The sequence below is a fragment of the Bubalus bubalis genome, chromosome 9, assembly GCF_019923935.1.
Source record: "Bubalus bubalis isolate 160015118507 breed Murrah chromosome 9, NDDB_SH_1, whole genome shotgun sequence".
NCBI classification, from domain to species: Eukaryota; Metazoa; Chordata; class Mammalia; order Artiodactyla; family Bovidae; genus Bubalus; species Bubalus bubalis.
The window spans coordinates 28,828,889-28,853,069 of NC_059165.1; positions in this window are offsets into that span (position 1 = coordinate 28,828,889).

The following is a 24,181-nucleotide window of genomic DNA, read 5'->3' on the forward strand; positions in this document are numbered from 1 at the left end:
AGCAAATTCCCAAGTTGGCTATCTATTTGTAACATGGAAACTTATGTTACCATATATTTGTTCCTCTTAAGGGCAAAGTTTCTTTTTCTGGATCTTTGTAATACTAACTACAAACTCCCTAGCCCCAGTGCTCCTAACAGTAACCCAGTGAACATTCCACTTTGTCCCTGTGTGACATCCCCCCAGAAACGCCTCTTTACAGATACTTCTCTCCTAGCCCGACTCTAGCTAGATTCACTCAGGCCTTATCAACCCACAGACCTCTGTTACATATTCAAATGAAGCCATCTCCAGTCTCTATTCTGGTCTACTGCTGTTGTTCAGTTGCTAAGTCGCATTTGACATTCTTGTGGCCCCCATGGACTATATTCCGGCCCCTCTGTTCTTATACACCTGCACATTCTCCATTAATTGTAAAACAATACAATAATGTAACACATAGCAAAAAAATATATAACACACAGCAACTGTTAGCTCCTCCCTGCCTAGCTTCTAGGAGTCTGGTCACCCACACATCTCATGATATATATGGTTCTGTTGGTAACTTATGGAGAAGGGTCACTGCATACAATGACAGTATCTAAACAGAGACACCCCTTTTACACACCTCCTTCCAAACCCCAGGTGTCTCCTCCTGCTGACAGCTGCCACAAGGGCCCTTCTCAGACTATCCTGAGGGTACCCCGGTTATTTCTGGTTCTGTCTCTTGGTTATGCAGAGCAGCTCTCTTTTCTTTTCTTTTTTTTTTTTTTTTATTGATCTCTCTACTTCTCTATTTAATTATTTTTGGCTGTGCTGGATCTTCTTTGCTGTGTTCAGGCTTTCTCTAGTTGTGGCGAGCAAGTGCTTCTCTTTGTTGCGGTGCACAGACTTCTCATGGTGGCTTCTCTTGTTGTGCTCTAGATACATGGGCTCACCCCCATGGCAGGTGGAATCTTCCTGGATCAGGGATCAAACCCGCGTCCCTTGCCTTAGCAGATGGATTCTTAACCACTGGACCACCACTAGGAAATTTCAGTTCAGTTCAGTTGCTCAGTTGTGTCCGACTCTTTGCGATCCCATGGACTGCAGCATGCCAGGCCTCCCTGTCCATCACCAACTCCCAGAGTTTGCTCAAACTCATGTTCATTGAGTTGGGAATGACATTCAACCATCTCATCGTCCGTCATCCCCTTGTCCTCCTGCCTTCAATCTTTTCCAGCATCAGGTCTTTTCAAATGAGTCAGCTCTTCACATCAGGTGGCCAAAGTATTGGAGTTTCAGCTTCAACATCAGTCCTTCCAATGAATATTCAGGACTGATTTCCTTTAGGATGGACTGGTTGGATCTCCTGCAGTCCAAGGGACTCTCAAGAGTCTTCTCCAACACCTCAGTTCAAAAGCATCAATTCTTCTGCACTCAGCTTTCTTTATTTTTTTTTCATTTTTTTTTAATTTTATTTTATTTTTAAACTTTACATAATTGTATTAGTTTTGCCAAATATCAAAATGAATCCACCACAGCTTTCTTTATAGTCCAACTTTCACATCCATAGATGACTACTGGAAAAACCATAGTCTTGACTAGATGGACCTTTGTTGGCAAAGTAATATCTCTGCTTTTTAATATGTTGTCTAGGTTGGTCATAACTTGTCTTCCAAGAAGTAAGCATCTTTTTATTTCATGGCTGCAGTCACCATCTGCAGTGATTTTGGAGCCCCAAAAAGTAAAGTCAGCCACTGTTTCTACTGCTTCCCCATCTATTTCCCATGAAGTGATGGGACCAGATGCCATGATCTTAGTTTTCTGAATGTTGAGCTTTAAGCCAACTTTTTCAGTCTCCTCTTTCACTTTCATCAAGAGGTTCTTTAGTTCTTCTCCACTTTCTGCCATAAGGGTGGTGGCATCTGCATATTAGAGGTTATTGATATTTCTCCCAGCAAGATTGCCAGGAGAAATATTAATAACCTCAGGAAGTTCAAGCAACTTTCTTTTCCAGGTCCTGAGTCTTCTTTTCCACCCTGTAGAGGGCTCATCAAAGCACCTCAGTTGGAGACTGGTCATCTTCAACATGGATATTAAACTGAAAACTTCCTTCATTCAGTTCTTCAGATGAGCTCATGTTTCCGATTCCCACTGGTTGGCCAACTTCTGTTTTGCCCACCGTATCCAGCTCTTAACTGGCTCTTTCACATGAGCTTCTCTTGCTCCCTCTGCTGCACCAAGTTCTTTCTGGACTTCGAATTTGGAGGCAAATCTTCTGTCTTTACTTTTATAGGTCTTCTTCAACCTCAACCCAAACTGTCACATACTGCTACCTTAATATAGTTTACGATAAGATTTATCAGCAGTAAGAATTGTCACTCAAACAAGACAGCAAAGTCACTCTCCGGGGTGTCGTTCTTGGTAACAAAAGAAACTGAGGATTTCATTTAGTTTGCAGTAATGAGCTTTTCCCTTCCACCATCACCCAGGTTATCTCTAATGCTCTCCACAAGCTATCCCCCTGGTGTTGCTTGATACAGTTCTGGGTTGCATCCTGGATATCTTACTAAATTCTTTAATTATCTCAGAGTCAATACCATATTTATGATCATGACACCCTCTTAGGAAACCTGTAAGGAACTCCTTAACTATAGGCTGAGGAAAATATCCCATAGAATGTATTTAAAGGCCAGTTTCCCAGGCCCCTTACCTACAATTGCACTTCAGGAAACTAGGAAACTGCCTCTTTGTCTTGTGCAACTAAGTGATTCTGAAGCCCTTATTAGAGGACTATAGTCTGTCCCAAAGTGGCTAATCATAATGTAGTTGGCAAAGAGATTACAGGAGTTACGTATTTATATTCATTTACATTTTAAAAATACATTTATTGTTGCTGTTCAGTCACTCAGTCATGCCAGACTCTTTGCGACCCCATGGACTGCAGCACACCAGGCTTCCCTGTCCTTCACCATCTCCCAGAGTTTGCTCAAACTCATGTCCATCGAGTTAGTGATGCCATGCAACCATCTCATCCTCTGCCATCCCCTTCTCTTCCTGCCTTCAATCTTTCCCAGCATCAGGGTCTTTTCCAGTGGGTCGGCCCTTCACATCAGATGGACAAAGTATTGGAGCTTCAGCTTCAGCATCAGTCCTTCCAATGAATATTCAGGGTTAATTTCCTTTAGGGTTGACTAATTTGATCTCCCTGCAGTCCAACAGACTGTCAAGAATCTTCTCCAGCACCACAGTTCAAAGGCATCAATTCTTCAGTGCTCAGCCTTTTTTATTGTCCAGCTCTCACATCCATACTTGACTACAGGAAAAACCACAGCTTTGACTAGATGGACCTTTGTCAGCAAAGTAATGTCTCTGCTTTTTAATATGCTGTCTAGGTTTGTCATAGCTTTTCTTCCAAAGAGCAAGCGTCTTTTAATTTCAGGGCTACAGTCACCATCTGCAGTGATTTTAGAGCCCAAGAAAATAAAATCTCTCACTGTTTCCAATGTTTCCCCATCTATTTGCCATGAAGTGATGGGACCAGATGCCATGATCTGAGTTTTCTGATTGTTGAGTTTTAAGCCAGCTTTTTCACTCTTCTCTTTCACCTTCATCAAGAGGCTCTTTAGTTCCTCTTTGCTTTCTGCCATAAGGGTGGTATCATCTGCATATCTGAGGTTCTTGATATTTCTCCTGGCAATCCTGATTCCAGCTTGTGCTTCATCCAGCCCAGCATTTTGTATGATGTACTCTGCATATAAGTTAAATAAGCAGGGTGAGGTGACAATATACAACCTTAACATACGCCTTTCCCAGTTTGGAACCAGTCTGTTGTTCCATGTCCAGCTCTAACTGTTGCTTCTTGACCTGCATACAGATTTCTCAGGAGGCAGGTAAGGTGGTCTGGTATTCCCATCTCATTAAGAAGTTTCCACAGTTTGTTGTGATCTACACAGTCAAAGCCTTTAGCATAGTCAATGAAGCAGAATTCAGGATGGTGGAGTAAAAAACCCATACAATAGCAAAGTCTTATTTCATAGATATTACTTAGGATGCTAAAATAGTGATTTAATTGAAAGGATTATTAAGTAAATGAAAGTGGCATGTACACGGATAAAGAGTGAGTTGATGACTAGGTGTGCTTCTATGAATATTTCTTTTATATATAGTTTTTTAAAGAATGCTATATTTTCACCATAGAAAAATTTTAAATTTCATAAAAATAGGAAGAAGAAGATAAAATTATTGACAAACCATCTGAGCAATTATCACTGATATCTTGCATAGTGTCTTCCTATCTTCTCTTGGGCTTTCTCATGTTTGCTTTTTCTCCCCCAGTCTTTCTCTCTCATTTAATCATTGTATTTTTAAAATTGAGAACATACTGTGCATACATATTTGCTGTTTTTAATTTTTTAAAACACTTTACCATGCTGTTAAATGGTCTAAAGATTATTTTAATGGTTTAATAACATCTCAGCAAAGAACAGTAGATAAGAGCATGTGGGCCAGTTTGCCTGATTTCAAACCCTGGCTCTGCCTTGGGTAGTCTATTTAACTGCCTTGTGCTTTCATTTTCCCATAAGTAATATGGGAATAGTGGCACCCAACTCATAGAATTAGACCAAATGAGATAAAATACTTAGAACTCTGCCTGCCTGGCACATAGCAAGAACTTGAAAGGTTCAGACATTATTATCCCACATGTATCATCATATTTAAAGCCTTCATTTATTTTTTGATGTTTTATGTTCTTTAGAATGTTTGTGATTCCTATAGGGCCTGATTCTAGGGTCAGAAAATCCTTGTAGGTGAAGCAACAGTTTATACGTTCAGTAATTCCCATGGCCTGTTTACTTTGGCTCTTTGGTATTCACATTTATCCTAATGCTTTTGTTGCTGTTGTTCAAAATGCCTTCCCATTCTAGACTACTAACATCTAGCTCAAACAAATATGACCATTCTCTCATGACAGAGGCAGCAATCACAGTTTTTATTTCTTTGATCCTAAGACTATAGGACACAGCCAACATAGGTAGGGATCTTTCTCTTAAATAAGATTTGTTATCTGCATCTTCTGTTTTTTACTACCACCAAAGGAAGTTCTTAGTTTGAAGAAGAAGAGAATTAACTACACACAAACTTGGCCAATCTGCTGAAGAGATGAAAGTGTCTTAATCAACCCTATTGGTGGAAAGTCACCCTTAGCTCTCTGTTGTTGTATACAACAACCTTGTTGTCTGTGTATACTTTCTGATCTTGCTGTTTGGACTGTATGTTAGAGTTTCCCTTAATATGAAGGCTCTCTTTCTTATATGTGGATATTGGTGACAGGACTGTTTTGTGAGATGCACATAGAAAATGTCTACACCTTTCTTCAGGTCAGTTCAGTCGCTCAGTCATGTCCGACTCTTTGTGACCCCATGGACTGCAGCACACCAGGCTTCCCTGTCCATCACCAACTCCCAGAGCTTGCTCAAACTCATGTTCATTGAGTTAGTGATGCCATCCAACTATCTCATCCTCTGTTGTCCCCTTCCCCTTCTCCTGCTTTCAATCTTTCCCAGCTTCAGAATCTATTCCAGTGAGTCAGTTCTTTGCCTCAGGTGGCCAAAGTATTAGAGCTTCAATTTCAGCATCAGACCTTCCAAAGAATATTCAGGACTAGTTTGCTTTAGGATTGACTGGTTGGATCTCCTTGCAGTCCAACAGACTCTCAAGAGTCTTCTCCAACACCACAGTTCAAAAGCATCAATATTTCAGCACTCAGATATCTTTAAGGTCCAACTCTCACATCCATACATGACTACTGGAAAAACCATAGTTTTGACTAGACAAACCTTTGTTGGCAAGGTAATGTCTCTGCTTTTCAGTGTGCTGTCTAGGTTGTCATAGCTTTTCTTCCAAGGAGCAAATGTCTTTTAATTTCATAGCTGCAGTCACCATCTGCAGTAATTTTGGAGTCCAAGAAAATAAAGTCTCTCACTGTTTCAATTGTTTTCCCATCTATTTGCCATGAAGTGATGGGACCAGATGCCATGATCTTAATTTTTTGAATGTTGAGTTTTAAGCCAACTTCTTCACTCTTTTCTTTTACCCTCATCAAGAGGCTCTTTAGTTCCTCTTTGCTTTCTATCATAAAAGTGGTATCATCCGCATATCTGAGGTTATTGATAACCTAGGTAACTTTTCTTAAAGAGACCAAAGTTTCCAGTGGTGATATCTTTGTCCTGGTCACGGTTACACCTTGTGATTCTGTTGTGCTTGAGTTTCAGGGACCACCCTATTGCTTTTGCTCTGTGGAATCTCCCTTGGGAAAATTCACCAGAGCAAGCTCTTCTTCCATTTGGCCTTTTGACCTTTTTGGTCAGAAAACTTCTGTTGAACTTTTAAGTTTTAACTGGGTCAGTAAAGACTTGTATCATATGACTGCCATCTACCTTATTTTCTCTGGTAATTTTCATGTCAACTTTTTGGCCTGTTTATTTTTCCTAACAGTCTCAGTGATGTGTACGTGTGTGCTAAGTCGCTTCAGCCATCTCCTGAATTGTACTTCAGGTCTAAGTATTGCATCGGGCATTTGGTGAGTAGCTTAATATTCCATGCAGTTAGTGGGAATTCTAGCAGGAGCCCCTAAGGCCCTGTCAGGAGGTTTGCTCATATGTCTTCCTCCACTATCAAGTTTCACTAATATCTTTACTGCACAAGAAGGAAGTCTTTGGTTCTTGTTCTGCTGTAGTGGTGGTTTGGTCGCTAAGTTGTGTCTGACTCTTTGAGACTCCCATGGACTATAGCCCATTAGGCTCCTCTGCTGCTCTGTCTTACTTGGGATTTCCCAGGCAAGAATACTGGAGCAGGTTGCCATTTCCTTCTCCAGGGGATCTTTCCAAGCCAGAGATTGAACTCGGGTCTCCTGCGTTACAGGCAGACTTTTTTTTTTTTTTTAACCACTTGAGCCACTAGGGAAGCATATGATCTACAAGTGGTGACTATGGGAGAGACTGCATGTCATAACACAAGCCTGTAACTGGATGACAGACAGGACAATTGTGCAATTTGCACTGGATGATCCAACATCGCACAAATCTGTGTAATAGCAAATTCGGAGGAACAGTACCTACATTGTAGATATACATTTATTTCTCTCAGCTTTTATTTTGAAAAATTACAAATCTACAGAAAGTTTTCAAGTACAATGAAGATCCATATAACCTTTATGGAGATTGCCTAATTATTTTGTCACATTTTATTTCTCTCTCTGTCTCATAATATGCTTTTATATATCCACACATAAATATAAACACTGTTATTATTATTGTTTTGTTGACACTTTACCCCTGAGAATAAAGATGTTCTCTTACATAACCATGAAACTGGAAATTTGATATTGATATGATAACATTATATAATATACAGTCCATGTTCAAATTTCTTCAATTGTCCCTTTAGTCTCTTTTAACTTAAATCATTTCCCAGCCTTTCTCTCTTTTGCAACATTGATTTACGTATTTTGTTGTTGATGATATTGTTGTTTTACAGACTGCTTCTCAATTTGGATTGGTCTGATTGCCTTCTTATAATTAGATTCAGGCTAAACTGGGACTTGGAGAATTGAAGCAGGACTACCACACAGATGACTTTGTGTGCAGTAAATAGGGACCTACCTCCTGATGCCAGCTAGTACCTCACTGGTGGTGCTCCATGTGGTCTGTTGGTGAAGATAGACCATATTTCACCATATTTCTCCATTGCTAAGGGTATATTTTCCTTTTGTAGTAAACGAGAATCTATCAGGTGAAATTGTCTGAACATCCCATTCCCCAATTTTCTTTCACCCAATTATTTTAGCACCCATGATAATTTTTGACTAAATAATTGTAATTGCTATGGTGATTTAAAAATGATAATTTATTATTTTTTCTACATTTATTAATTGGCTTTTTCTTTTTTTTGCTAGAGAAGAGCCTTCCCTTTTCCCCCCTCTCTTAAATTTATTTCCTATGCATATGAATTCATAGATATTTTAAACACTTAACGTGTTTTGTCAATTCTTGTCATTATTCATTCTGATGCTTGAATTATTTCAAATTTGGCCAATAGGAACCCCTTCAAGTTGGAAGGCAATGGCATCCCACTCCGGTACTCTTACATGGAAAATCCCATGGACGGAGGAGCCTGGTGGGCTGCAGTCCATGGGGTCGCTGAGGGTCGGACATGACTGAGTGACTTTACTTTCACTTTTCACTATCATGCATTGGAGAAGGAAATGGCAACCCACTCCAGTGTTCTTGCCTGGAGAATCCCAGGGACGGGGGAGCCTGGTGGGCTGCCGTCTATGGGGTCACACAGAGTCGGACACGACTGAAGTGACTAGCAGCAGCAAGTTGGTAGATATGTTTTTGAAGAAATCTCTACTGAAAGTCTGGATTTCAGGCAATTACATTCAAACAAGAAGATGGCATAAAGAGGTAAATCTCATTAGCTCTGTGATTAACACTCCATATGCATTATTTTACTAATTCTTAGAAAAGCCTATAAAATAAGCACTATCTGCATTTTTAGGAGTTTAAAAATTCTATAATTAATATAAATGCCCTGATATGTAGAAATTACAGCACAGATGGACATTCAGGGTAGAACACTCAAGAATATCAACAGCATATAAATGGAAGCTCACAACAAGGCCAGAACCAACATTTCCTTTCTCCACACCTGAGAAAAATACCTTTGCTTTTGGTATGTGTATGTCTGTATATGTTTAACCATTTCTTTACTAATGTTTATCTAGAATCCCATAGTGTATTTTGGGTAGTTAAATACACATAAACTAACTGCTTAGCTAACTTTATACAGTAGAAACTTTCAACCGCTTCCACTTAACTAACTTGCCAGATTCACAGATGCTCTCCATTCCCTCTATGAACTCAATTTTCTGATTTGCACAACAGGCTGAGCACATGAGGGCAGTAACTACTCTTCAATATATCCGGTTCCCACTTCTGCTGTGGTTTACTAACCAAGAGTTCATTGTATTTTTTTCCCAAGCCTGTTTGGGTTAATTAGAATTGTGATTGTAGTATTTTCTTTAATTAAATTAAGCATATTTTAATTAAATATTATGAAAATCAACAAACTAGGATAACAAAAAAAGAGAGTAATTGTTATCCTGAAAATTAAGTTGAATGCTTTGGAAAGTCTTAATAACCCCAAATCACTATATATATATATATATATATATATATATACACACACACACATATATATAGTTAAAATAAAGGTCAGCGAAAAAGCATTTAAAAGACCACAGTAGGAATCCTAAAAGTCCCAACAAGTTCTAGACTCAGACTGCCTCAGAAATATCTGCTTTACTTTAAATAAACTGAAACTAGAAATAATTACATTACGGATGTGATTTATGCAAGAAAGTCTTTAAAATACAGATCTACACTTAGTGGGGCAAAAAGACCTTGACTCTACATCAAAATATTGCCTAAGCATATTTTGTCATTGTATTTTTTAGGATTTGGGACTTTAGCCAAATTTTTGGATTAACTGACACAGTGTTGCTCTGATCAAGTAAGAGTTGTATACTATAAAGTTCTCAACCCACAGGCATTCAAGTCATTCTTAATTAAGTTTTCTGTGTCTTTAAAAAAAAAATCCAGTTAAAGAACTACTTTAGGTACCGTTAAAAGTCTGTACGTGGACTATAAACCCAACTAACCCCTGCAGCCTAGCTTCTGGTGCCCAGAATAGACAAATAGGGCAAACAGTCCCCTGGTAAGATGATGTTTAAACAGGGTTTATGTATGCTGAACATAACCCAGTGGCAAACACTCTGGAACTTTATATGCTACCTATAGATCATGTTACATGGTGCACATTCAGTCAGTTCAGCTCAGTCACTCAGTTGTGTCCAACCCCATGAATCGCAGCACGCCAGGCCTCCCTGTCCATCACCAACTCCCGGAGTTCACTCAGACTCATGTCCATTGAGTCAGTGATGCCATCCAGCCATCTCATCCTCTGTCATCCCCTTCTCCTCCTGCCCCCAATCCCTCCCAGCATCAGACTCTTTTCCAATGAGTCAACTCTTCGCATGAGGTGGCCAAAGTACTGGAGTTTCAGCTTTAGCATCATTCCTTCCAAAGAACACTCAGGGCTGATCTCCTTCAGAATGGACTGGTTGGATCTCCTTGCAGTCCAAGGGACTCTCAAGAGTCTTCTCCAACACCACAGTTCAAAAGCATCAATTCTCTGGCGCTCAGCTTTCTTCACAGTCCAACTCTCACATCCATACATGACCACTGGAAAAACCATAGCCTTGACTAGACGGACCTTTGTTGGGGTAGTAATGTGTCTGCTTTTGAATATGCTCTCTAGGTTGGTCATAACTTTCCTTCCAAAGAGTAAGCTCTTTTATGGTGCACATTAGTGATAGGTTAATGCAATGGCACCCCACTCCAGTACTCTTGCCCGGAAAATCCCATGGACAGAGGACCCTGGTGGGCCACAGTCCACGGGGTCGCTAAGAGTTGGACACGACTGAGTGACTTCAATTTCACTTTTCACTTTCATGCATTAGAGAAGGAGATGGTAACCCACTCCAGTGTTCTTGCCTGGAGAATTGCAGGGACGGGGGAGCCTGGTGGGCTGCCATCTATGGGGTCGCACAGAGTCAGACACGACTGAAGTGACTTAGCAGCAGCAGCAGCAAAGTCTCTTGAATTTCTTTGTTTCTAGAATGGCAATCACTTCTTTCATATCTTGCTAAATTCCTAACACTATCTTTGCTTCTCCTAAATAAGAACGTAAAAAACAAAATATCTAAGAGATTATTATATAATGGTGCAATGTTGCAAAGGCAAGGATTCCATAGCCTATGGACTGGGTGCACCATCCTTAGCTTTGGTCCTTTCCTATTCCAAGTTCAAGCTTTTATTTAGCCTCTGGCTAGGACTGCTATTTTACCACCAATCTAGAGCAGGGCAAAACTATTTCTGTTCATCTAGTAGGTGAACTTAAAATGTATTTTTAAATTTTTTATTTAGTTTACTTTAAATTAACACAAAAAATACTTGTGGCTGATGATGACTTTTTCCCTCACTTCTGAAAATATTCAGGAGCTCAAATGACTTAAATAGCCAAGACAGAGGCCACATTCAGCATCTAGATCATCCCTGGGGGAGTGAGAGGAACGTACCTAAATGCCCCTACCACACTCTGCTCTCTAAGTGAATCTGTAGTATAGTACCAATCTCTCCCCCTGGGCTGGAGAACTAGCCTCGCTCTTTCAGCAGGCGACTGTGACTGAGTACAAAAGCCTGGGCATCAGAGCGTGAACAGAGCAGTGTCATATCACATCATGTCACGTCCACCCACTTCCATGGAGCCCCACTGTTGACTGAATGGAGTCCAGCCTGCAGGCTGACATCCAAGTCCAGAGACTCCATGACTGCTGCTCACCTTCCAGCTTTATTCCAGCTACTCCCACGTACATACAGCCTGCCCCAGCAAAACAGGAAATGCTCCTCTCAAGTCCTGTCTTTCCCTGAACTATTTTCCCCATTCGGCTCATAACAGTGTCATCTCTACCTATGGAAATTTTATCCATCCATCAAGGGTCTAGGTCATATACTGCTTTTCCTTGAAGCCTTCCTTGATTTATCTAACCCACGGTCTTCTCTCTCTCCTTTGAACCTTCTGTTTACTGAACATATTCTGTGTCATCTACTATCATTTTTTACTTTGCCTCCAATGGTCTTTGGGAGGAGACACTAGATTTTCCTCAGTTTACATTTCCTGCTGTATGTTGCCCAGTCAGCACCTTAAACACAGAAGGTATTTAACGTCTAAATAAATATTTGATAGATTTTAGATGAATTGTCCAAGTTCTTGATTTCATAACCAAGTAGCAAAATGCTGGAAGAGTTTAGGAAAAATTTTTAGGAGGTAAAGGTACATAGATTTGAGATGAAAATATTCTTCTACAAACCATGAAATTCTCTCAGCTGAAAAATAACACTTAAAATTCAGATAGAAGAGCTGACTTCGAGAGATATTCCTTTATGTATGCTATAAATAGATTCAGTGTTTATCCCAAGGCAATTTTTTATTTATTGAACTCTAGAAAATACACTGCTTCTCTTCTTTTTTCTTGACACTTTTCAATTCTTGTCTTCAATATTTTTGACTCATACAATTATGTTAATTAATTATTAAAATGCCAATAGTTGTAAAAAAATGACTTAAGACTGTCTACTTCTTTTTTGGCATTGAGTGGTCAAACACACAATCCTAATGATTGATACTTCAAATAAATACAGGGAACGACTCCTTATATAGAAGACATTTCTATAATTTATTTTTGATACATTCTATAATGACATATCTATTTCTGCCTTGTTTTTCTGCCACAGAGTTGGGTGGCAGGCAGCTGAACAAGCACTAAAGAACTTTCTCTATTAACTTTATTCTGCTGTTCAGGATGAATTGTGACATTGACAACATTATGGATCGTGCAGCATCCTCCCCACCATCCCCTTGAGTTTTTCTAGTGCTTTTTTCCCTAGGGGCTGAGAGGCATTTCAAGGCATGTTCAGTGCATTAAATATATGTGTGTGGTCTGACTAAAGTTTCAGAATGGTATACACTAATGATCTCATTCCAGATTCTGGCTTCATTTTTATCTCTGGGTGTGCAATGCACTCAGCTAGACCATGATCACCCAGATACATTCTCAATTTCACTCATCTTGCTTATTTGCTGAAGGGCTTGGGCTTTCCCAGTGGCTCAGTGGTAAAAAAATCCTGCAGGAGGCAGAGGCTTGATCCCTGGGTCAGGAAGATCCCCTGGAGGAGGAAATAGCAACTGACTCCAGTATTCTTGCCTGGCAGGTTACAGTCCATGGGGTGGCAAAGAGTCAGACATGTCTTAGGGACTAAACAACAACAACAATGATCTGTAAAAGAAGATCCTGTTGCATACTTTTAGACAAGTGACTAGAAGTTCTGAATGAAATGTAACAGGTGATCAGTATTTCTTTAGGGCAATGCCTCCTTCATGTAAATATGGGAAACGAAGTCTTAAATCCCACTCTTTTGTCATCTTAGGGTTTTCAGAGCTCTCATGTAACACAAAGGGCTTTGCACTATTCCTTCTGCCTAAAATTATCTTCCTACAGATATCCACATGTCTTACTCTCCCCTCCTTCAGATCTTTGCTCAAATGTCCCCTTCCTTCCCAATGGGAGTCACAGTATATATGGAGTTAAATGGTCAACCAATTGCAAAGAACGTATCTATTTTCCTTACCTGCTTTTATTTTCTCCACAGAACTTTTACCACTCAGTGATTATATACATAATCATAATACAGAAGAACAGTACAAAAAAGATCTTCATGACCCAGATAATCACGATGGTGTGATCACTGACCTAGAGCCAGACATCCTGGAATGTGAAGTCAAGTGGGCCTCAGAAAGCATCACTACGAACAAAGCTAGTGGAGGTGATAGAATTCCAGTTGAGCTATTCCAAATCTTGAAAGATGATGCTGTGAAAGTGCTGCACTCAATATGCCAGCAAATTTGGAAAACTCAGCAGTGGCCACAGGACTGGAAAAGGTCAGTTTTCATTCCAATCCCAAAGAAAGGCAATGCCAAAGAATGCTCAAACTACCGCACAATTGCACTCATCTCACACACTAGTCAAGTAATGCTCAAAATTCTCCAAGCCAGGCTTCAGCAATATATGAACCGTGAACTTCCTGATGTTCAAGCTGGTTTTAGAAAAGGCAGAGGAAACACAGATCAAATTGCCAACATCCGCTGCATCATGGAGAAAGCAAGAGAGCTCCAAAAAAACATCTATCTCTGCTTTATTGACTATGCCAAAGCCTTTGACTCTGTGGATCACAATCAACTGTGGAAAATTCTTCAAGAGATAGGAATACCAGACCACCTGATCTGCCTCTTGAGAAACCTGTATGCCGGTCAGGAAGCTACAGTTAGGACTGGACATGGAACAACAGACTGGTTCCAAATAGGAAAAGGAATACGTCAAGGCTGCATATTGTCACCCTGTTTATTTAACTTCTATGCAGACTACATCATGAGAAACACTGGACTGGAAGAAACACAAGCTGGAATCAAGATTGCCGGGAGAAATATCAATAACCTCAGATATGCAGATGACACCACCCTTATGGCAGAAAGTGAAGAGGAACTCAAAAGCCTCTTGATGAAAGTGAAAGTGGAGAGTGAAAAAGTTGGCTTAAAGCTCAACATTCAGAAAATGAAGATCATGGCATCTGGGCCCATCACTTCATGGGAAATAGATGGGGAAACAGTGGAAACAGTGTCAGACTTTATTTTTCTGGGCTCCAAAATCACTGCAGATAGTGACTACAGCCATGAAATTAAAAGACGTTTACTCCTTGGAAGGAAAGTTATGACCAACCTAGATAGCATATTGAAAAGCAGAGACATTACTTTGCCAAAAAAGGTCCATCTAATCAAGGCTATGGTTTTTCCTGTGGTCATGTATGGATGTGAGAGTTGGACTGTGAAAAAGGCTGAGCACCAAAGAATTGATGCTTTTGAACTGTGGTGTTGGAGAAGACTCTTGAGAGTCCCTTGGACTGCAAGGAGATCCAACCAGTCCATTCTGAAGGGGATCAGCCCTGGGTGTTCTTAGGAAGGAATGATGCTGAAGCTGAAACTCCAGTACTTTGGCCACCTCATGCAAAGAGTTGACTCATTGGAAAAGAGTCTGATGCTGCGAGGGATTGGGGGCAGGAGGAGAAGGGGACGACAGAGGATGAGATGGATGGACGGCATCACTGACTCGATGGACATGAGTCTGAGTGAACTCCGGGAGTTGGTGATGGACAGGGAGGCCTGGCGTGCTGTGATTCATGGGGTTGCAAAGAGTCGGACACGACTGAGCGACTGATCTGATCTGATCTGATTATATACATATATTTGTTTATAGCTTGCCCCCTCCTTAAAGCTACATGGGGGCAAGAATCTTTATTATTTATTAATATCTCAATTATCTTCAGCCCCTAGAAGATGCCTGGTATATGACAGTACTCAATAAATATTTGCTTGGTGAAAGTGAGTGTATTTAGTCTTTTTCCCCCTTTGCTTATTTTTCCAGTCATCTTTTCAAAACATAAATCTGATCATGTTACTCCCATGCTTATAAACTTTCACTAGCTTCCCATTACCTACAGAATACAATTCAAATGCCTTAGCTTGACATGTGGAGTCCCAGTCTCTCTCTCCAGTCTCTCCTCCTTGCACTTAACCCCTCAGTTCAGTCATTTCAGTCGCTCAGTCGTGTATGACTCTTTGCGACCCCATGAATCGCAGCACATCGGGCCTCCCTGTCCATCACCAATTCCTGGAGTTCACTGAAACTCACATCCATCAAGTCGGTGATGCCATCCAGCCATCTCATCCTCTGTCGTCCCCTTCTCCTCCTGACCCCAATCCCTCCCAGCATCAGAGTCTTTTCCAATGAGTCAACTCTTCATATGAGGTGGCCAAAGTATTGGAGTTTCAGCTTTAGCATCGTTCCCTCCAAAGAAATCCCAGGGCTGATCTCCTTCAGAATGGACTGGTTGGATCTCCTTGCAGTCCAAGGGACTCTCAAGAGTCTTCTCCAACACCACAGTTCAAAAGCATCAATTCTTCGGCGCTCAGCCTTCTTCACAGTCCAACTCTCACATCCATACATGACCACTGGAAAAACCATAGCCTTGACTAGATGGACCTTTGTTGGCAAAGTAATGTCTCTGCTTTTGAATATGCTGTCTAGGTTGGTCATAACTTTCCTTCCAAGGAGTAAGCGTCTTTTAATTTCATGGCTGCAATCACCGTCTGCAGTGATTTTGGAGCCCAGAAAAATAAAGTCTGACACTGTTTCCACTATTTCCCCATCTATTTCCCATGAAGTGATGGGCCCAGATGCCATGATCTTCATTTTCTGAATGTTGAGCTTTAAGCCAACTTTTTCACTCTCCACTTTCACTTTCATCAAGAGGCTTTTGAGTTCCTCTTCACTTTCTGCCATAAGGGTGGTGTCATCTGCATATCTGAGGTTATTGATATTTCTCCCGGCAATCTTGATTCCAGCTTGTGCTTGTTCCTCTTAACCCCTCAGCTGCATCCAAACCTGCCCTGCTCCTCACATTTCTATGCTTTCATGCATGTTGTTCTTTTCACTTAATGTCCTTCCCATCTTTCTCCCTGGGCAACTCCTGACCATTCATTAGGACCCAGTTGAAATTGGGGCTTCCCTGTGAAACTTTCTTTCTTCATCCTAGGCTCCTACTCTTAGTACAGGGGGTTACAGTTATTTATGCATTTATATTCTTCTACTAAATTGTGATATAGCCTTTGTCTTCCTTCAGTTCAGTTCAGTTCAGTTCAGTAGCTCAGTCATGTCCGACTCTTTGTGACCCCATGAATCGCAGCACACCATGCCTCCCTGTCCATCACTAACTCCCAGAGTTCACTCAGACTCACATCCATCGAGTCAGTGATGCCGGCCAGCCATCTCATCCTCTGTCGTCCCCTTCTCCTCCTGACCCCAATCCCTCCTAGCATCAGAGTCTTTTCCAGTGAGTCAACTCTTCGCATGTGGTGGCCAAAGTACTAGAGTTTCAGCTTTAGCATCGTTCCCTCCAAAGAAATCCCAGGGCTGATCTCCTTCAGAATGGACTGGTTGGATCTCCTTGCAGTCCAAGGGACTCTCAAGAGTCTTCTCCAACACCACAGTTCAAAACCATCAATTCTTCGGTGCTCAGCCTTCTTCACAGTTCAACTCTCACATCCATACATGACCACAGAAAAAACCATAGCCCTGACTAGACGGACCTTTGTTGGCAAAGTAATGTCTCTGGTTTTGAACATGCTGTCTAGGTTGGTCATAACTTTCCTTCCAAGGAGTAAGCGTCTTTGTCTTCCTTAGTCCTGATAATTAATGAGATGATGTATGTAAAGCTTGGCACAGTAGTTAGGACACAGTTGGTGTATAATCTCCCTTCCTTCCTTTCTTCCTGACAAACTCCTTTTCCTTCCTCAAAACTGGGTCTGCTCAAGTGATGACATATAAACTCTTAAAAGACTGGAAACATTTTATAATAATCTTTGAACCCTAGTGAGTTCTATAGAGACTGACATTTTGCAAGAATTTATAATGGAATGATGGATGGATGGTTGGATGGGTAGATGCATGGACCACCATGGGCTAAAGTTTTAGGTCCTCTCCTAAGGCATCCCTTCCCCTTTTTGTTGAAATACTACTTTTGTGCATAACTGATTAATTACCATTCTTTCTTGTGTGTACAGTTATCCCTCAATTTCCCAATGAGATGATGTCACATATTTGGGAGCTGAAATGAAAGTTGCTCAGTCATGTCCAAATCTTTGCCCCATGGACTTCAGCCTGCAAGGGTCCTCTCTGTCCATGGAATTCTCCAGGCCAGAATACTGGAGTAGGTAGCCTTTCCCTTCTCCAGGGGATCTTCACAACCCAGGGATCTAACCCAGGTCTCCTGCACTGCAGGCAGACTCTTTACTAGCTGAGCCACCAGGGAATGGTATCACCATTTAGGGAATACAAATGGTTAATTGCAGACCCAAGTGATTAACACTGAACACCCAAAACTCATGTGTAAAAAAGATAAAAATAAAAGGTTTGTCTGAGGCCAGACTGAAAATCTGGACAAAAAAAAAAAAAAAAGACACTGTATACAAAGCAGCAGCTTACAATTCTTCAACTTCTAAAGGTATTATTCAGTCTTAAGGGAATAAACAATGAGCAAAAAAAAGTTAGAGCTGAATGCACTGGAAATTGTTTCTTACTTGATTCAGAAAAAGAATTAAAAAGACTTGACATAGAATAGAGCGATTTTATCAAGGCAGAGGACACTGTGGAAGAAAGGTCACAGAATGTAGCTGAATACACAGGGACAGCAATAAATCACGTTAGTGATCAACATACCAGTGTTCTATGCCCACCAGCAGTGGCCTGTGCTTGAAAGAAAAGTGTAAATTCCTCATTCAGCACTAAGTTTTTGCAATCCTGTGCTGTATTTCTTTACAAGCCCTTCCAGGGATCAGAATATGACCTGATAAATAGCTCCATTTTATTTTTATTATTAAATACACAGGATGGGAGAAGCAACAGCATTTACAGTGAGGTATCAAGCAACAACAGCCTTCTGTGTAGTGGCTTCAAGTGACTTCATGTAGTCCCATTGTCCCAGCACTTTCTTTATTTTGGAAATCTCATCTATCACTACTAGACTCACCCAAGCCAACTCCTAGATGACCCCTACTCCAATATTTTGAACACTGAACTCGCTCCCTCTATCCACAGAGTTCTCTCCTCTTCTCTCATTCCTTCCCTCCTGCCAAATCCAACTATGTCAGGACCTCTAAGACTTTACCTTGGAAACACAATAAAATGTTTGTGGCAAAGAATGCCAGTTTTCTTCCAATATTTCCTCCCTTGTCCTCAAAATAATAGAAGTCCACATTTTGTCAGCTACATAGCTGCTCACATTTCCTTGCTTTCCTTGCAACAAGCTGTGGCCTTATGACTAAGTTCTGGTTTGTTGGATGGGAGTAGAAGTGACATAAGCATTTATTTCCTTAAAAAGAAAGGTTATTTCCTTAAAAGAAAGAGTATGCCATTTTGCTAGCTAGAATGTGGACATAGTGGTGAGTTGTTCCGAACCATGTGATTGAGGGCAATGCAATAAGATAAAGAAACTTTGGGTCTCTAATAACTTCTCAAAGCAGACATGTCTACTACCTCAATCTGTGATATAAGAAAGAAATAACTTTTGTAGTGTTTAAGCCACTCTTATTTCGGATTTCTGTCAAAGCAGCCGAAACTATACTGTAACTTGCACAGCATTTCACAAAGTGATCTGCCCACCAGACATGTTTTCCATCATTGTTTCACAACTTCTTCCAAAACCATCAACGGTTCTCAACTTTGGTTAGGTATTATAACACCTGGGACTTCTTTAAAAATCTTGATACTCAGGGCTTACTGAAGACCAATGATATAATAATTTCTGGGAGACACCTCAGAATCAAAATTTTTTTGAGGGTTCCCAGATGATTCCAAATGTACAGTCAAGGTTTAGAAGATGGTTTAGATGATCTGCTGGTATATTGAGAAGTGATAGAGTTCATTCCTAGCCTGAAGTTGGAATAAAGAAAAGAAATATTAGAAAGTAGATTAAAAAAGAATGGTAACTCCTTATACCTCTTCCTTCAGAATCTGACAGAGCTATCCATTTTCTTGCTTGAATTTTGGAAACTCTTAGTTTACCACAGTGGCCATATTTGAATATAACTGGGAGATATATGGAACAACAGACTGGTTCCAAATAGGAAAAGGAGTACGTCAAGGCTGTATATTGTCACCCTGCTTACTTAACTTCTATGCAGAGTACATCATGAGAAACACTGGACTGGAAGAAGCACAAGCTGGAATCAATTTGTGGGGAGAAATATCAATAATCTCAGATATGCAGACGACACCACCCTTATGGCAGAAAGTGAAAAGGAACTCAAAAGCCTCTTGATGAAAGTGAAAGAGGAGAGTGAATAGGTTGGCTTAAAGCTCAACATTCAGAAAACGAAGATCATGGCATCCGGTCCCATCACTTCATGGGAAATAGATGGGGAAACAGTGGAAACAGTGTCAGACTTTATTTTTCTGGGCTCCAAAATCACTGCAGATGGTGACTGCAGCCATGAAATTAAAAGACGCATACTCCTTGGAAGGAAAGTTATGACCAAACTAGATAGCATATTCAAAAGCAGAGACATTACTTTGCCAAAAAAGGTCCATCTAATCAAGGCTATGGTTTTTCCTGTGGTCATGTATGGATGTGAGAGTTGGACTGTGAAGAAGGCTGAGCACCGAAGAATTGATGCTTTTGAACTGTGGTGTTGGAGAAGACTCTTGAGAGTCCCTTGGACTGCAAGGAGATCCAACCAGTCCATTCTGAAGGAGATCAGCCCTGGGATTTCTTTGGAAGGAATGATTCTAAAGCTGAAACTCCAGTACTTTGGCCACCTCGTGCGAAGAGTTGACTCATTGGAAAAGAGTCTGATGCTGGGAGGGATTGGGGTCAGGAGGAGAAGGGGACGACGAAGGATGAGATGGCTGGATGGCATCACTGACTCGATGGACATGAGTCTGAGTGAACTCTGGGAGTCGGTGATGGACAGCGAGGCCTGGCGTGCTGCGATTCATGGGGTTGCAAAGAGTCAGACATGACTGAGCAACTGAACTGAACTGAACTGAGGAGATACATTCCAAAGAATGTTCTGATGATATTTTTATTTTCAAATTTTGATTATTTTTATGACTCTGACTTCTTTCATGACAATATAAAGTTGAATCATACAATTAATATCTTGCAGAATTTGATAAGATCAAAAACAGGAGCCACCAGGAAGGACCAGTAACCAAGCATCCACTGTCAAAAAAAGGGAAAATTCACCCCAAGGAGTATCTTAGGCACTTGGGAGAAATTTTTCACTCAAATGTTTAAAACACAGAGACCACCTCGCAGTAAGACAATAGGTCCCCAGGCTTGGGTGTGTACTCAATTGCTAAGTCAACTGCAGCCCACCAGGCTCCTCTTTCCATGGGATTCTCCAGGCAAGAATACTGGAGTGGGTTGCCGTTCCCTTCTTGAGGGGACCTTCCTGACCCAGGGATCTAACCCAGGTCTCTTTCGCTTCCTGTATTGCAGGTGGATTCTTTACCCTGAGCCACCAGGGAAGCTCCCTGAGATCTATAAACTGGGAAACAGAGAGAAAGAGACTGAAAAAAATAAAAGAGAATGGGGTGGGGTGCAATACTGAGAAAGATGGCAAGGTGAGGGGAGAGAGACAGACAGACTGGCAGAGAGACAGATGTTGTAACTCTTGAGGGGCCATTGAGGTTCAATTCCCTTACCACATACCTCTCTCTGCATTCATTCACCTCCCGTAAATGACTTTTCTGATTTACAGGGCAGGGGAGGGGCTATTCATTTCCTGTGTATTATTCCATTACTTACTAATATCTGAAACCAGACTGAAAGATGGAGTAAACTGAACGGGAGGAGAGCGAAGTTGTAATTGTATTAATTTATTCTTTTGGATTTTTTTTTTTTTTTGCCAATGTGTTCATTTTATCTGATGTCTGGTATGACAAAAATGCTGTTATAATTTATTAAAATTGTAAGGGAGGAAAAAGCAAGCTTTTTTAAAGTGCCAAAACCAATAAGCCCTAAGACGGATCACTTTTTAAAATTTAGTAGGGATTCAAAGTCTAAACTAATACACATTGCACATTGTCATCGCCTTTCTAGGATGTCCTCAGATAATGTTCTTTCTGAAACTAGTGTTCCTTCTCAGAGGATACTCAGTGGAATCATGAGGTGGTGTGTCCCTGGCTAGAACCAGTGGGAATTGAAGACATAGTATTTATAAAAAAGCAATTTGTCACCACTTAGATCCAGCTTTATCAAAACAGGGAATTATGTAAAGACAACTATCAGCGAGATGTAACATGAACAGAGGGCAAACTGCACAGCCCTCATCTGAGTTACCAGGTGGGAGTTGGTTCTTAAGTGACTTGCTCCTGCTAATTCAATTAATAACTGGAAGAACCTGGATTTAGATCAAAGCCTGTGTTCTTTCCACAATACCACACTACGGAATACAGTCACTAGGATAGCTCAGAGGCTCTTGCTTTCAGTCACCAGCCCAAATATTCCCAGATCTCATGATGTATTATTAGTATATTATACTGAGCTTTGCAGAACTTAAAAATAGGTAATATATCTGCCATACCCATAAGATACTGCTAGCCTAATGTAAGGTTTGATAGAAAATGAAAGTGATGCTTTTGAACTGTGGTGTTGGAGAAGACTCTTGAGAGTCCCTTGGACTGCAAGGAGATCCAACCAGTCCATTCTGAAGGAGATCAGCCCTGGGTGTTCTTAGGAAGGAATGATGCTAAAGCTGAAACTCCAGTACTTTAGCCACCTCCTGGGAAGAGTTGACTCATTGGAAAAGACTCTGATGCTGGGAGGGATTGGGGGCAGGAGGAGAAGGGGACGACAGAGGATGAGATGGCTGGATGGCATCACTGACTCGATGGACGTGAGTCTGAGTGAACTCCGGGAGTTGGTGATGGACAGGGAGGCCTGGCGTGCTGCGATTCATGGGGTCGCAAAGAGTCAGACACGACTGAGCGACTGAACTGAACTGCACTGAAAGTGAAAGTCACTCAGTTGTGTCCAACTCTTTGCTACTCCATGGGCTGTAGCCTCTGTCCACAGAATTCTCTAGGCATGAATTGACTTAAAACAAATTTTGCAAAGCCCTAAAAGGGCACTAGGTTGATATTTGAGGCATTCCTTCACTTGGGACTACCATAGTAATTTTTCTTGCTGATTATTACTACTTACATCACATTAGAAGCCCATCCAGGGTAAAGACTCTATATTTTTTGTTTTTGTCCAACTCAGTGCCTGCCACATAGTGGGCACCCCATAATATTTATCAAATCAATAGTGAGTTATTGATCTACGCATTCATAGACATGGAAACACTTTCATAGTTTCTCTCTTAAGCACGTTAGTCTATCATCTCAAAACCTTGCTTTGGAGATCCAGTGCTCTCTGCTCTCGACAATTTAGGAAAGAAACATGGTAAGTTGCAACAAGGTGAAGTTTCCTCACACTTTGTCCTTCCTGAACTGGTAGAAATATCTAAAAACGAGAGGAAAGCAATTAGTTTTTTCAGTAGTAATGGTAGTTTCTAGAAATAGCTTATCCATCTTCCATTGGGAACTGTCACCTTTCTAATTACTTCTCTCCTCATGCTGGATTAGTTTAGAAACATTATAGCCAGAGTTCAGTGCACGCCTTTGGTTTTTTAATATCGCAACCACATCACCACAGGTAGTGAAAGAAAACAGCTATATCGAGGAAAGTCATACACCTATTAGACTGTCAAAAAAAGTGAAAATTTTAGCTCAGAAAATCTTAATTTTCTGTGAAAGTTAAAAAAATGTTAAGGGAAATGTGTGCTCCTGATATTTTTGAAACAAGCTTCCATTCTCATGGATCTTAATTGCTCTAATAAAGGAAAGAAGCTCATAACTGGAATCCTAAACATTTGTGAATTATCACTGCGCAAGCTGAGTTTGTTTGAGTGGGAAAAACAACCACTTCAAGAAATTGGATTTTATTTTTTTAATAGTCTATTCAAGTTCATTTTGGTAGTCAAATACATTTTAGGATTAAGGAAGGATGAAATGATCACTGAAAATTTTCAGGCACTAAAATACCAGTTAACTAGAAATCCAGAACACTCAGAAAAACTGAAATATAGGCCATTCCATGACCCAGGGAAACATGGCTACAGTCACCAGAATGTTGGGGACTCATTATTAATTGTAATATGCATTTTTTGTAATGTGCATTTTTGTAATATGCATTAATTGTAATATACATTAGGAAAATGTATGCTGTTATTAATCTGATCTCAATCAATATTTATAATTCCTTTGGAAGACATTCTTGAGAAGGAATAGAGCTGTGAAAATAAATTTCTTTACATAGAAATATGAATCGGATAGGTTTCTAGCCATGTATACATAGCCACATGTCAGACTACCACTAGGTGAGTGTGGGTAGTTTGTAGAAACCTAAAATTGCTTGTTTTTTTAAATTTCATCTTACAGTGTCTATTTTATTTCTCTTCATTCTGACATAGCCAGGTTGCATACTGGCAAAATCAAGGAGAAGGCTGCTGATTTCAAAGACAGCAAAAGAGGATTTTATTCAATTTGATCTGCATCTTTGTCTATAGAAACATGTTTGTTTCATTTATGTAAAGAACCAATTTAAATAAAACATATGAAATGCATATAATCCAGAACATAATACTAATATTGACTATTTAATTATTATTAGCATTTAATTAGCTACAGGGGAAAATTCAGTTACCATTTGAATGAATAAGGCCTGGTTACCAATTTTTAAAAATATGTATGTTTTAACACTGGAATCCTTTTCCCTAGTTTAAATTTTTAAGCAGAACCACAAAATGTAAGACACTCAAAAGTAGTGGATACTAGCTTAAGAAGATGAGAAACAATCAATGCTCCCTTCCAAGGGAG